Source organism: Phoca vitulina, unplaced genomic scaffold, assembly GCF_004348235.1.
Source record: "Phoca vitulina isolate PV1807 unplaced genomic scaffold, GSC_HSeal_1.0 scaffold3, whole genome shotgun sequence".
In the NCBI taxonomy this organism is placed as follows: domain Eukaryota; kingdom Metazoa; phylum Chordata; class Mammalia; order Carnivora; family Phocidae; genus Phoca; species Phoca vitulina.
In genome coordinates, this window is record NW_022589706.1 from 32138397 (window position 1) to 32144069 (window position 5673).

The 5673-nt window shown below is 38.6% G+C and overlaps 1 pseudogene; it reads right to left on the bottom strand.

The window, feature by feature from the left end:
- Positions 1-2524: 2524 nt before the first annotated feature.
- Positions 2525-2941, bottom strand: LOC116629949 (annotated as a pseudogene).
- Positions 2942-5673: the final 2732 nt, after the last annotated feature.

The window sequence follows — 5673 nt, forward strand, 5'->3', positions numbered from 1 at the left end:
TTTAAGCTTTTCCAGCTTGTTATCTGTAAAAATGCTATAATAATAGGATCTATCTTGTAGGGATTTTGTGGGGTTTAATGAGGTGCTAAGCTGAGTGAGCTTCCTGAGGGAGCTAGCTAGCTATAGCTAAGAAACCAAGAATAGAGACCAATAATATATAAAAATTTGTATAATATATAAAAATAAAAATTTCTAGAGTAGATTTAAGTTTATAGAAAAATTACAAAGATAGTAGCATTCCCACATACCTCATATCCAGTTTCCTCTATTATTAATATCTTACATTAACATTTATTTTATGTTCCAGGATTGTATCCAAGATACCATATAACATTTAGCTGTCATGTCTCTTTAGGCTTCTCTAAACTGTGAGTTTTTCAGACTTTTCTTGCTTTTGATGACCTTGAGAGTTTTGAGGAATCCTGGTCAGGTATTGTGTAGGATATCACCCAACTTGAGTTCGGCTCATCTTTTTCTAATGCTTAGATTGGGGTTATGGATTTTTGGAAGGAAGACCACAGAGATCACTGCATATCTAGGGTATATACTGTCAACATGTTTTTCATGGTTGATGTTAATCTTGATCACCTGGCTAGATAGTGTTTGTTAGGTTTCTCCACTAAGTTATTTTTCTGCCTCTTTCCATATTGTATTCTTTGAAAGAAAGTCACTGTAAGTAGCCTACACTTCAGAAGAGGGGAGTTATGCTTCAGTCTCTTCAGGGCACAGGATCTATATAAATTATTTGAAATTCTTCTGCATGGGAGATTTGTCTCTTCTCACCCATTTGTTTATTCAGTCATTTATTTATATCAGTATGAACTCAGAGATACTTATTTTATACTTTGGGTTTTAATCCAGTATTACTTTATTTATTTTGTTGTTCAAATAGTTCAAGTTTTGGCCATTGGGAACTTCTTTTAGTTAATTCCTGTTTCTCTTAGATACATATATCACCATCAGTGTAGGTTTTGTTTTGTTTTCCTTTTTGGGGTCTTATAAAAAAGTGAAACTTTTAAAGTGCCTCTAGTGGAGAAAAAGAAAAATAAAACAATAAGCCCCTAAATAAATTCTAAAGGGATGAGGCTTTATGTCTGGCAGAAAGAAAAGTGAGGGGAACACTAATTGCCTTAGAGTTTATGATATATCTTAGTTGTTAGAACTAGTACTACTAATCACAATTCAAAGGGCAATGGACAAGAACTTGGGAATGTTTTTTTTGAATATGTAGCTGTGAGACTCTAAAATTGCCAAGGCAATCTTTCTGACTGTTACACTAAAAAAAGAAAATTAGAAAATTTAAAAAGAGTTTTAAGGTAACTGGAAGGAACTAATTTTTAGCGAGTACTTACAGTATATTCCTGGCACTTTGGGTAAGTTATATCATTTGAACAATAGCCATCTTCCTCTGATTTTCTCTACTCAAAGCCTGGGGAATAAACTCTTGTTCTCATGTTACATTGTATTCTATGAATCATCAAAAGCCAACTGAAGAATTTCAGGAAATATGAAACATTAGTTATTTTTATAGAAAGAAGTCAAATTACATCCTAATTCCATAGAAATGACTTTTTTTGCTACTTTACTTCTCTTCTTTGTAAGTTTCTAGTAATAAGCAGTGAAGGAGAAATAATAGGATTTGGAACAGCTTGTTCCAAATACATTCAATTGTGGAGTGTCCTTGTCTTTTCAGTTATCAAGAGCACACCACTAACTTCTATAATCTAACCTGCTGTTGCTGATAAACACAATTCACCAGTGGAGAGTGGTTCCATGAACCTTTGACTCATGTGTGATGCATGATGCTTGGAGACTCCAACTGGGGCCAATCTATTCTCTCTGCTGTGCCTCTGACCTTGGATTATCACCTGTATTTGGTTCAAGTAATGAGATTCTCAGGTGGGATCACACATTTATTTTCTCCTAGAATTTAAGAGATCTCAGGGACTAGTTATGTTATTACCAGTCAAAGCAGGGATCCTTGGTTTCCAGGTCTCCCTTTGCTCTCCTGACAACAATTTCAGTCTCTTCCTTCTGAGTTGGAGCCCAGAATAAATAGAGGCTTGGGAGCTCCTGAATATTCCCTCAAGCCCCTAGACATGCATGTTTTCTCTGGGAAAGGTTCTTACACCCACACTGAGAGAAGTACCCTCCTGCAATAACCCCTTTAACAATTTCTATAATGACTCCTTTTAACCCAATTTCTATAATGTTAGCATATTAGTTTCCTAGGACTGCCTTAATAACTTGCCACTTAATTTGATGACTTTATTTTTTAGTAGAATCTTTTTTTATTCAGAAGACAACAAAACTCCCAAACTAAAAAGTTTTCCAACCCCACACAGGAGGGGTATGGGTAAGGGGAGGTGTCTGTCCATCTGGCTGTAGCCCTCAGCCCATGTGGTTTTGGCAACAATGGGGGGATAGGGTGATGGCCCCCAAAATAAAATGGGGTGTGTGTGTGTATGGGAAGGAGAGGGGTGCAAAAGCAGTGGGGAATGGTCGGGGGAAAGGACAGATGAGGTCAGTACTGGGAATGCCGCAGGTGGGAGGCTCTTTCGAAACATTTCCTGTTGATCATACCACTGTGGACACCGGCTTTTCCCATCAGCAGGACTAGCATCTTTGCAGTCATGGTGAGTGATGTTGAAAGTGGGAGCTCCACCGGTGCTCTTGTTACAAAGAGCCACTGTAAATTCCCTGCCCTGCAGCAGTGAGTCCCAGATAACAACATTTCTGGATCCCAGGTGTCAGTCCATTCATGAAAAAAACTTGACCGGTCTTTTCCAACCAGGACACCGACCTCGGCTGGCGTGAGGTTGAGGAAGGTTTTCCCCGCAAGGTGGCCCCAGTGGAGGACAGCCCTAGAGCGCACGACGGCCCTGGGGTGACAGGTGCCCTCTGCCATGAGGTTATGGTTGTAGGCGTTCCATCTGGCCATGGCGCTGCTGCTGGGGCTGGGCTCAGGTGCCTGGCGCTGGCCGGCGGGGGAGGTGGAGAGCTTGGGCCTGCGCTGCCTCCGGACTGAGAATCTGCTAGCTGTGTCTGATGACTATAAAAAACAGAAATTCATCTTCTTAGTTCTGGAGTCCAGATGCTGGAAATCCTGGTGTTGGCTGTGGCATGCTGCCTAGGAATGCTGTAGGGAAAAATCTTGTCTTGCTTTTTCCAGGTCTGGTGGCTCCTAGCAATCTTCAGCTTTCCTTGGCTTGTAGCTGCATCCCTTCAATCTTTGCCTCTGTCTTATTTCTGCGTGTCTCTGTGTGTTCTCTCCTTTACTTATAAGATCACTAGTCGTTGGATTTAGGGTGCACCCTAATCCAATATGACCTCATCTTACCTTAACTAATTACATCTGCAAAGAATTTATTTCCAAATAAGATTACATTCTGAGGTCTGGGGAGACATGAATTTTTGAGCACACTATTCAATTTACCATGCTTGGCTATTTATTTTCTCAATTCAAAGCAAGTTAGGAATACAGACAGGGGCAGTTTAAGGAGACTTTTGAGGTTGTACATGGAAAACAATGATAAATACTGGCTGAAAATCTGGCAATGAGGGAAAGGTTGAAAACTCTAAAGCATACTTAGGATGTTTGGTGTACATTATATCGGGCCCCCGAATGTATATACGTAATTATTCTATCAAGAACATGTTTATATGGAGGTATTGTCCCATTACTAGTTCCTAGAGACCATTTTATAAATATTAACTTAATTCTTCATAAAGAAACATAATACTTTTTCTATAAAACAAAATATTCCTAACAAATCTGATTTTCTTATTATCAATCTCATTTTCTCCTCTAAAATGCAACCTCCTTAAGAAAAAAAAGATGATGGATGCATTATTTCCAGTATGAACTAGCACAATTTTTCAATAATATCAAGTATTTATGGTATGTGTCTAATTAACTGGAGGTTTCTATGTCATAATAGTTAAGAGTGCAAACTCTGGTAACAAACTGTCTGGATCTGAAGCAAGGCTCTACACTGTGCTATCTATACTTTACTTTCCTCATCTGTAAAATGGATAATATAGTAGTACGTATCTCATAAGGTTGTATAAGAATTAAATGAGTATACAAATGTATGTCAGTGCCTGAATGTATATATGTATATATATGTATGTAGGGGTGTGTGTATTACATATACATGTTACATATATGTTACATATATACACATATATTACATATATAGGTATACATGTAATATATATAGCTATATATGTTATATAATACATGTCATAGAAATTATTATATGCTTATCAAAGTTCTAAGTATTTTATTGGATCATGTTATATAATCTTCATAATTAACCTTTGAATTAAGTATCATTTTTATCATCTCCATTCTATAAATTAGAGAAAATGGTATTATCTCCCAAAGAGATAATTAATTTGCTGAGGGTCACACAATGGAGTAGTTAGGGTACTAACCTAGGCAGCCTAGTTTCAAAGGTCATACCATTAACTATTATATAATATTGCCTCACTATTTTATAGGTAATTAATGCACACTTATTGATGACTTATTATTGACTCTGATTTCTGCTGGTTTGACTTGTTCATAAACCTCTCAGATTTCTCTTTAGTGGCTGAAGGTCACTTTATGAGTTATCTATCACTATACAACCAATTACCTCAAATTCTGATGGCTTAAAACAATAATAATTATTTGTTATCTCTCACCATCTCTGTGGGTCAGGGATTTGGGATGGTCCAGCTGGGCACGTTCTAATTCAGGCCTCTTAACTAGATTGCAGTCAGATTTTGGCTGGGGTGAAAGTCATCTGAAGCCTTGACTAGACCTGGAGGATCCATTTCCAAGATTGTTCATTTCCATGGTTGGCAAGTTCGTGCTGACTGTTGAAGGGAGGTCTCAGTCCCTCTTCACATGGGGCCCTCCATAGGGCTCTCCACTTGAGTGTCCTTATGGCATGAAAGCTGGCTTCTTCCGGAGTAAACACTCTAAGAGATCAGGACAGCAGTTCCAATGATTTTTAGGGCCTTGACTTGGAAGTCACAAATGTTCTTCACTTCTGCTGTATTCTCCTGGTCTCAGAGATCTGTCCTGATCAACATGCAGGAGACTATTCAACGTCATGAGGTTTATCAGGGGCCATTTTGGAAGCTGGCTTGTATGCACAGCATGTTTCTGTCTCTAGCCTCTCTGTTTTGCTTATACCCTCTCTTCCTCTGGGTGATGCCTCTTCTGGATTCTACAGTAACCTACCCCTGAACTCACCTCCCCTTAGTTTAGAAAAGTAGGAAAGTGACCTACCCAAGGACAAGCATGTGTCACTCCCAGAAATTTTATTCCTGCATGGAAAGATACAGATTCAAAAGATCATCTGTCTAAATCATCCAATGAGTACATAAGAGGATTGTCTATAAATTTCTCTTGCCTCCCCTGGTTCCTGCTCCTTTTACAGCCTGGGTGTTCAGTTCTTCCAGAATTTCCTTTGTGTTCTTAGGTAAATCAGAGTTGGTGTTTCTCTTCATCATCAGAAAGTCCTAATAAGTAACCCCCCCAACACACACACCTCCAAGGATAAAATGCATAGTGTGTGTTATGTGGATTAAAAAATCAGGAAGCCTTTTTGCTGTTGTTGTTGAGTTGCTTGGTGTCTCAGGCAATTGAATCATTTTGCTCGGGGAGACATGTTTTCC